Source organism: Oreochromis niloticus, unplaced genomic scaffold (assembly GCF_001858045.2).
Source record: "Oreochromis niloticus isolate F11D_XX unplaced genomic scaffold, O_niloticus_UMD_NMBU tig00001293_pilon, whole genome shotgun sequence".
NCBI lineage: Eukaryota > Metazoa > Chordata > Actinopteri > Cichliformes > Cichlidae > Oreochromis > Oreochromis niloticus.
In genome coordinates, this window is record NW_020327351.1 from 2,648 (window position 1) to 12,382 (window position 9,735).

The 9,735-nt window shown below is 47.0% G+C and overlaps 1 long non-coding RNA gene across 1 annotated transcript; it reads left to right on the forward strand.

Annotated features, from left to right (window-relative positions):
- Positions 1-586: 586 nt before the first annotated feature.
- Positions 587-7,454, forward strand: LOC109198797 (uncharacterized). Its single transcript, XR_002059417.1, has 3 exons — positions 587-612; positions 2,830-2,937; positions 7,390-7,454. It is a non-coding gene; the product is annotated as an uncharacterized LOC109198797 (long non-coding RNA).
- Positions 7,455-9,735: the final 2,281 nt, after the last annotated feature.

A 9,735-nucleotide genomic window follows, 5' to 3' on the forward strand; every position in this document is an offset into this window, starting at 1 on the left:
GCAGTGGGAATGAGAATCAGAGCTTCCAAATTTGAGGCCATGGTCGTCAGCTGGAAAAGGTGGAGTGCCCACTCCGGGTCAGGGATGAGTTTCTGCCCCAAGTGGAGGAGTTTGAAGGACATATCCTAGTCAAAAAATGACTCCTACATTCCTCATAGTGTTACTTGAGTCCACGGTAATTCCATCCAGAGTAAGTATGTGGTTGGATACCATATTTCTAAGACTTTTAGGTCCAAGTACAATAACTTCAGTTTTATCTGAATTTACAGGCAAAAAGTTAGAGGTCATCCAGGTCTTTATATCTTTAAGACATTCCTGCAGTTTAACTAATTGGTGTGTGTTTTCTGACTTCATGGATAAATAAAGTTGGGTGTCAACTGCTTAGCACATTGAAAGTGTAGAAAGCAGTTTTGATTTATTTCGTTTGATGTTTTTATAACAATTATGGTCCCCCATAAAATAATGTTGGATTCATGTTTTTCCATCCATCTGCTGACCTGCTGACAGGCCAAACAAATGAAACCTCAGCCTCAGAGTCAACAACTGTCACACTTTCAACTCCTCATACCTCCACTCCTGACACTAAATCCCAAATGACGTCTAAACAAGCAGGTGAGTTCTTTCATTCATTTCAATTCAATTTTACATATACAGCGACAAATCACAATGACAGTTGATGTAGGTATCTTAGTATCCCTCGGCTTGCTACCTGTATCTTGGGTTTCTACCAGTGGACGAGAGGATTTGTTCCCTGCGCCTTTGAGTCAGGGAACGGGTCCTGACTGTCGTCTGCGCTTATGCACCCAGTGGCGGTTCAGAGTACCCAGGCTTCTTAGAGTCTCTGGGTGGGTGCTGGAAGATGCTCCGTCTGGGGACTCTGTTGTCCTACTGGAGACTTCAATGCTCATGTGGGCAACGACAGTGACACCTGGAGGGGTGTGATTGGGAGGAACGGCTCCCGGATCTGAACCCGAGCAGTGTTTGTTGTTGGACTTCTGTGCAAACCACACTTTGGCCATAACGAACACCATGTTTGAACATAAAAATGTCCATAAGTGCACGTGGCACCAGGAGACTGTAGGCCGCAGGTAGATGATCGGTTTTGTAATCAATTCAATTTTATTTATACAGCACCAAATCACAACAACAATCACCTCGATGAGCTATATATTGTAAGGTAGAGCCTACAATAATACATACAGAGAAAACCCAACAATCATATGACCCGCTACGAGTAATCACTTTGGCGACAGTGGAAGGAAAAACTCCCTTATAACAGGAAGGAGAGACCGTGGAAAAAGACTTTCGGACTGCCTTGAAGAGATTCTGGCAAACCATCAGGCGACTCAGGAGGGAAAGTGGTGCTCTACCTGCACTGCGTATAGCGCAGGTGGAGCGATGCTGACTTCGACTGAGTAAATTGTCGACGGGTTAAAGAAACACTTCAAGGACTTCTTAATTCTACTGGCAGGTCTTCCGTGGAGGAAGCAGAGTCTGGGATGTGGGGATGACCCACCAATCTCCGGAGGCAAGATCACTGAGGTCTTTCAACAACTCCTTGGTTGCAGAGGCCCTGGGCTGGATGATGTCCGCCCTGAGTTCCTGAAGGCTCTGAACGTTTTAGGGCTGTTCTGGTTGACATGCCTCTACAACGTTGCGTGGTGATCAGGGGCGGTGCGTCTGGATTGGCAGACCGGGTGCTGGTTCCCATCTTTAAGAAAGGGGATCGAAGGGTGTGTTCCAACTATAGCTGGATCACACTCCTCAGCCTCCCTGGGAAAGTCTATGCCGAGATACTGGAAAGGAGATTCCATCTGTTAGTCAAACCTCGGATACAAGAGCAACAATGCGGTTTTCATCATGGTAGTGAAACACTGAACCAGCTCTTTACCCTCTCAAGGATACTGGAGGGTGCATAGGAGTTTGCCCAACCAGTCTACATGTGCTTCGTGGACTTGGAGAAGGCATTGGACCACCTCAGAGTGTCCTGTGGGAGGTGTTCCGGCACGATGGGGTTTTTGGGCCATTGCTGTGGGCCATTTGATCCTTATACAACCCTTGCAAGAGCTTGGTCCGCAGAGCCGGCAATAAGTCGGACTCGTTCCCAGTGGTGATGGGCTCCGCCAGGGCTACCCTTTGTCACCAATTCTGTTCATAATTTTTATGGACGGAATTTCTAGGCATAGCCAAGTGGTGGAAGGCTTTCACCTGGGTGGTCTCAGAATCTCATCTCTGCTTTTCGCGGATGATGCAGTTCTGTTGGCTTCATGGGGTGATGGCCTCCAGCTTGCACTGGAACAGTTCGCAGCCGAGTGTGAAGCAGTGGGAATGAGAATCAGAGCTTCCAAATTTGAGGCCATGGTCGTCAGCTGGAAAAGGGTGGAGTGCCCACTCCGGGTCAGGGATGAGTTTCTGCCCCAAGTGGAGGAGTTTGAAGGACATATCCTAGTCAAAAAATGACTCCTACATTCCTCATAGTGTTACTTGAGTCCACGGTAATTCCATCCAGAGTAAGTATGTGGTTGGATACCATATTTCTAAGACTTTTAGGTCCAAGTACAATAACTTCAGTTTTATCTGAATTTACAGGCAAAAAGTTAGAGGTCATCCAGGTCTTTATATCTTTAAGACATTCCTGCAGTTTAACTAATTGGTGTGTGTTTTCTGACTTCATGGATAAATAAAGTTGGGTGTCAACTGCTTAGCACATTGAAAAGTGTAGAAAGCAGTTTTGATTTATTCGTTTGATGTTTTTATAACAATTATGGTCCATTCCCATAAAAAATGTTGGATTCATGTTTTTCCATCCATCTGCTGACCTGCTGACAGGCCAAACAAATGAAACCTCAGCCTCAGAGTCAACAACTGTCACACTTTCAACTCCTCATACCTCCACTCCTGACACTAAATCATCCCAAATGACGTCTAAACAAGCAGGTGAGTTCTTTTCAATTCATTTCAATTCAATTTTACATATACAGCGACAAATCACAATGACAGTTGATGTAGGTATCTTAGTATCCCCTCGGCTTGCTACCTGTATCTTGGGTTTCTACCAGTGGACGAGAGGATTTGTTCCTGCGCCTTTGAGTCAGGGAACGGGTCCTGACTGTCGTCTGCGCTTATGCACCCAGTGGCGGTTCAGAGTACCCAGGCTTCTTAGAGTCTCTGGGTGGGTGCTGGAAGATGCTCCGTCTGGGACTCTGTTGTCCTACTGGGAGACTTCAATGCTCATGTGGGCAACGACAGTGACACCTGGAGGGGTGTGATTGGGAGGAACGGCTCCCGGATCTGAACCCGAGCAGTGTTTTGTTGTTGGACTTCTGTGCAAACCACACTTTGGCCATAACGAACACCATGTTTGAACATAAAAATGTCCATAAGTGCACGTGGCACCAGGAGACTGTAGGCGCAGGTAATGATCGGTTTGTAATCAATTCTTTATTTATACAGCACAATCACAACAACATCACCTCGATGAGCTATATATTGTAAGGTGAGCCTACATAATACATACAGAGAAAACCAACATCATATGACCCGCTACAGTAATCACTTTGGCGACAGTGGGAAGGAAAAACTCCTTATAACAGGAAGGAGAGACATGGAAAAGACTTCGGACTGCCTTGAAGAGATTCTGGCAAACCATCAGGCGACTCAGGAGGGGAAAGTGGTGCTCTACCTGCACTGCGTATAGCGCAGGTGGAGCGATGCTGACTTCGACTGAGTAAATTGTCGGACGGGTTAAAGAAACACTTCAAGGACCTTCTTAATTCTACTGGCAGGTCTTCCGTGGAGGAAGCAGGTCTGGGGATGTGGGGGATGACCCACCAATCTCCGGAGGCAAGATCACTGAGGTCTTTCACAACTCCTTGGTTGCAGAGGCCCTGGCTGGATGATGTCCGCCCTGAGTTCCTGAGGCTCTGAACGTTTAGGGCTGTTCTGGTTGACATGCCTCTACAACGTTGCGTGGTGATCAGGGGCGGTGGTCTGGATTGCAGACCGGGTGCTGGTTCCATCTTTAAGAAGGGGATCGAAGGGTGTTTCCAACTATAGCTGGATCACACTCCTCAGCCTCCCTGGAAGTCTATGCCGAGATACTGGAAAGGAGATTCCTCTGTGTCAAACCTCGGATACAAGAGCAACAATGCGGTTTCATCATGGTAGTGAACACTGAACCAGCTCTTTACCCTCTCAAGGATACTGGAGGGTGCATAGGAGTTGCCCAACCAGTCTACATGTGCTCGTGGACTTGGAGAAGGCATTGGACCAGTCCCTCAGAGTGTCCTGTGGAGGTGTTCCGGCACGATGGGGTTTTTGGGCCATTGCTGTGGCCATTTGATCCTTATACAACCCTTGCAAGAGACTTGGTCCGCAGAGCCGGCAATAAGTCGGACTCGTTCCCAGTGGGTGTGGGCTCCGCCAGGGCTACCCTTTGTCACCAATTCGTTCATAATTTTTATGGACGGAATTCTAGCATAGCCAAGTGGTGGAAGGCTTTCACCTGGGTGGTCTCAGAATCTCATCTCTGCTTTTCGCGGATGATGCAGTTCTGTTGGCTTCATGGGGTGATGGCTCCAGCTTGCACGGAACAGTTCGCAGCCGAGTGTGAAGCAGTGGGAATGAGAATCAGAGCTTCCAAATTTGAGGCCATGGTCGTCAGCTGGAAAAGGGTGGAGTGCCCACTCCGGGTCAGGGATGAGTTTTCTGCCCCAAGTGGAGGAGTTTGAAGACATATCTAGTCAAAATGACTCCTACATTCCTCATAGTGTTACTTGAGTCACGGTAATTCCATCCAGAGTAAGTATGTGGTTGGATACCATTTCTAAGACTTTTAGGTCCAAGTACAATAACTTCAGTTTTATCTGATTTACAGGCAAAAGTTAGAGGTCTCCAGGTCTTTATATCTTTAAGACATTCCTGCAGTTTAACTAATTGGGTGTGTGTTTTCTGACTTCATGGATAAATAAGGTTGGGTGTCAACTGCTTAGCACATTGAAAAGTGTAGGAAAGCAGTTTTGATTATTTCGTTATGTTTTTATAACAATTATGGTCATTCCCATAAATATGTTGGATTCATGTTTTTCCATCCATCTGCTGACCTGCTGACAGGCCAAACAAATGAAACTCGCCTCAGAGTCAACATGTCACACTTTCAACTCCTCATACCTCACTCTGACACTAAATCATCCCAAATGACGTCTAAACAAGCAGGTGAGTTCTTTCATTCATTTCAATTCATTTTACATATACAGCGACAATCACAATGACATTGATGTAGGTATCTTAGTATCCCCTCGGCTTGCTACCTGTATCTTGGTTTCTACCAGTGGACGAGAGATTTGTTCCTGCCTTTGAGTCAGGGAACGGGTCCTGACTGTCGTCTGCGCTTATGCACCCAGTGCGGTTCAGAGTACCAGGCTTCTTAGAGTCTCTGGGTGGGGTGCTGGAAGATGCTCCGTCTGGGGATCTGTTGTCCTACTGGGAGACTTCAATGCTCATGTGGGCAACGACAGTGACACCTGGAGGGGTGTGATTGGGAGGAACGGCTCCCGGATCTGAACCCGAGCAGTGTTTTGTTGTGGACTTCTGTGAAACCACCTTTGCCATAACGAACACCATGTTTGACATAAAATGTCCATAAGTGCACGTGGCACCAGGAGACTGTAGGCCGCAGGTAGATGATCGGTTTGTAATCAATTCAATTTTATTTATACAGCACCAATCACAACAACAATCACCTCGATGAGCTTATATTGTAAGTAGAGCCTACAATAATACATACAGAGAAAAACCCAACAATCATATGACCCGCTCGAGTAATCACTTTGGCGACAGTGGAAGGAAAACTCCCTTATAACAGGAAGGAGAGACCGTGGAAAAGACTTTCGGATGCCTTGAAGAGATTCTGGCAACCATCAGGCGACTCAGGAGGGAAGTGGTGCTCTACCTGCACTGCGTATAGCGCAGGTGGAGCGATGCTGATTCGACTGAGTAAATTGTCGACGGGTTAAAGAACACTTCAGGACCTTCTTAATTCTACTGGCAGGTCTTCCGTGGAGGAAGCAGAGTCTGGGGATGTGGGGGATGACCCACCAATCTCCGGAGGCAAGATCACTGAGGTCTTTCAACAACTCCTTGGTTGCAGAGGCCTGGGCTGGATGATGTCGCCCTGAGTTCCTGAAGCTCTGAACGTTTAGGGCTGTCTGGTTGACATGCTCTACAACGTTGCGTGTGATCAGGGCGGTGCGTCTGGATTGGCAGACCGGGTGCTGGTTCCCATCTTAAGAAAGGGGATCGAAGGGTGTGTTCCAATATAGGTGGATCACACTCCTCAGCCTCCCTGGGAAAGTCTATGCCGAGATACTGGAAAGGAGATTCCATCTGTTAGTCAAACCTCGGATACAAGAGCAACAATGCGGTTTTCATCATGGTAGTGAAACACTGAACCAGCTCTTTACCCTCTCAAGGATACTGGAGGGTGCATAGGAGTTTGCCCAACCAGTCTACATGTGCTTCGTGGACTTGGAGAGGCATTGGACACGTCCTCAGAGTGTCCTGTGGAGGTGTTCCGGCACGATGGGTTTTTGGGCCATTGCTGTGGGCCATTTGATCCTTATACAACCCTTGCAAGAGCTTGGTCCGCAGAGCCGCAATAAGTCGACTCGTTCCCAGTGGGTGATGGGCTCCGCCAGGGCTACCCTTTGTCACCAATTCTGTTCATAATTTTTATGGACGGAATTTCTAGCATAGCCAAGTGGTGGAAGGCTTTCACCTGGGTGGTTCAGAATCTCATCTCTGCTTTTCGCGGATGATGCAGTTCTGTTGGCTTCATGGGGTGATGGCCTCCAGCTTGCACTGGAACAGTTCGCAGCCGAGTGTGAAGCAGTGGAATGAGAATCAGAGCTTCCAAATTTGAGGCCATGGTCGTCAGCTGGAAAAGGGTGGAGTGCCCACTCGGGTCAGGGATGAGTTTCTGCCCCAAGTGGAGGAGTTTGAAGGACATATCCTAGTCAAAAAATGACTCCTACATTCCTCATAGTGTTACTTGAGTCCACGGTAATTCCATCCAGAGTAAGTATGTGGTTGGATCCATATTTCTAAGACTTTTAGGTCCAAGTACAATAATTCAGTTTTATCTGAATTTACAGGCAAAAAGTTAGAGGTCATCCAGGTCTTTATATCTTTAAGACATTCCTGCAGTTTAACTAATTGGTGTGTGTTTTCTGACTCATGGATAAATAAAGTTGGGTGTCACTGCTTAGCACATTGAAAGTGTAGAAAGCAGTTTTGATTTATTCGTTTGATGTTTTTTATAACAATTATGGTCCATTCCCATAAAATATGTTGGATTCATGTTTTTCCATCCATCTGCTGACCTGCTGACAGGCCAAACAAATGAAACCTCAGCCTCAGAGTCAACAACTGTCACACTTTCAACTCCTCATACCTCACTCCTGACACTAATCATCCCAAATGACGTCTAACAAGCAGGTGAGTTCTTTTCATTCATTTCAATTCAATTTTACATATACAGCGACAATCACAATGACAGTTGATGTAGGTATCTTAGTATCCCCTCGGCTTGCTACCTGTATCTTGGGTTTCTACCAGTGGACGAGAGGATTTGTTCCCTGCGCCTTGAGTCAGGAACGGGTCCTGACTGTCGTCTGCGCTTATGCACCAGTGGCGGTTCAGAGTACCCAGGCTTCTTAGAGTCTCTGGGTGGGGTGTGGAAGATGCTCGTCTGGGACTCTGTTGTCCTACTGGGACTTCAATGCTCATGTGGGCAACGACGTGACACTGGAGGGGTGTGATTGGGAGGAACGGCTCCCGGATCTGAACCGAGCAGTGTTTTGTTGTTGGACTTCTGTGCAACCACACTTTGGCCATAACGAACACCATGTTTGAACATAAAATGTCCATAAGTGCACGTGGCACCAGGAGACTGTAGGCCGCAGGTAGATGATCGGTTTTGTAATCAATTCAATTTTATTTATACAGCACCAAATCACAACACAATCACCTCGATGAGCTATATATTGTAAGGTAGAGCTACAATAATACATACAGAGAAAAACCCAACAATCATATGACCCGCTACGAGTAATCACTTTGCGACAGTGGGAAGGAAAACTCCCTTATAACAGGAAGGAGAGACCGTGGAAAAAGACTTTCGGACTGCCTTGAAGAGATTCTGGCAAACATCAGGCGACTCAGGAGGGGAAAGTGTGCTCTACCTGCACTCGTATAGCGCAGGTGGAGCGATGCTGACTTCGACTGAGTAATTGTCGGACGGGTTAAAGAACACTTCAAGGACCTTTTAATTCTACTGGCAGGTCTTCCGTGGAGGAAGCAGAGTCTGGGATGTGGGGATGACCACCATCTCCGGAGGCAAGATCACTGAGGTCTTTCAACAACTCCTTGGTTGCAGAGGCCCTGGCTGGATGATGTCCGCCCTGAGTTCCTGAAGGCTCTGAACGTTTTAGGGCTGTTCTGGTTGACATGCCTCTACAACGTTGCGTGGTGATCAGGGGCGGTGCGTCTGGATTGGCAGACCGGGGTGCTGGTTCCCATCTTTAAGAAAGGGGATCGAAGGGTGTGTTCCAACTATAGGTGGATCACACTTCTCAGCCTCCCTGGGAAAGTCTATGCCGAGATACTGGAAAGGAGATTCCATCTGTTAGTCAAACCTCGGATACAAGAGCAACAATGCGGTTTTCATCATGGTAGTGAACACTGAACCAGCTCTTTACCCTCTCAAGGATACTGGAGGGTGCATAGGAGTTTGCCCAACCAGTCTACATGTGCTTCGTGGACTTGGAGAGCATTGGACCACGTCCCTCAGAGTGTCCTGTGGGAGGTGTTCCGGCACGATGGGGTTTTGGGCCATTGCTGTGGGCCATTTGATCCTTATACAACCCTTGCAAGAGCTTGGTCCGCAGAGCCGGCAATAAGTCGGACTCGTTCCAGTGGGTGATGGGCTCCGCAGGGCTACCCTTTGTCACCAATTCTGTTCATAATTTTTATGGACGGAATTTCTAGGCATAGCCAAGTGGGAAGGCTTTCACCTGGGTGGTCTCAGATCTCATCTCTGCTTTCGCGATGATGCAGTTCTGTTGGCTTCATGGGGTGATGGCCTCCAGCTTGCACTGGAACAGTTCGCAGCCGAGTGTGAAGCAGTGGGAATGAGATCAGAGCTTCCAAATTTGAGGCCATGGTCGTCAGCTGGAAAAGGGTGGAGTGCCCACTCCGGGTCAGGGATGAGTTTCTGCCCAAGTGGAGGAGTTTGAAGGACATATCCTAGTCAAAAAATGACTCCTACATTCTCATAGTGTTACTTGAGTCCACGGTAATTCCATCCAGAGTAAGTATGTGGTTGGATACCATATTTCTAAGACTTTTAGGTCCAAGTACAATAACTTCAGTTTATCTGAATTTACAGGCAAAAAGTTAGAGGTCATCCAGGTCTTTATATCTTAGACTTCCTGCAGTTTAACTAATTGGTGTGTGTTTTCTGACTTCATGGATAATAAAGTTGGGTGTCAACTGCTTAGCACATTGAAAGTGTAGAAAGCAGTTTTGATTTATTTCGTTTGATGTTTTTATAACAATTATGGTCCATTCCCATAAAATAATGTTGGATTCATGTTTTCCATCCATCTGCTGACCTGCTGACAGGCCAACAAATGAAACCTCAGCCTCAGAGTCAACAACTGTCCACTTTCAACTCCT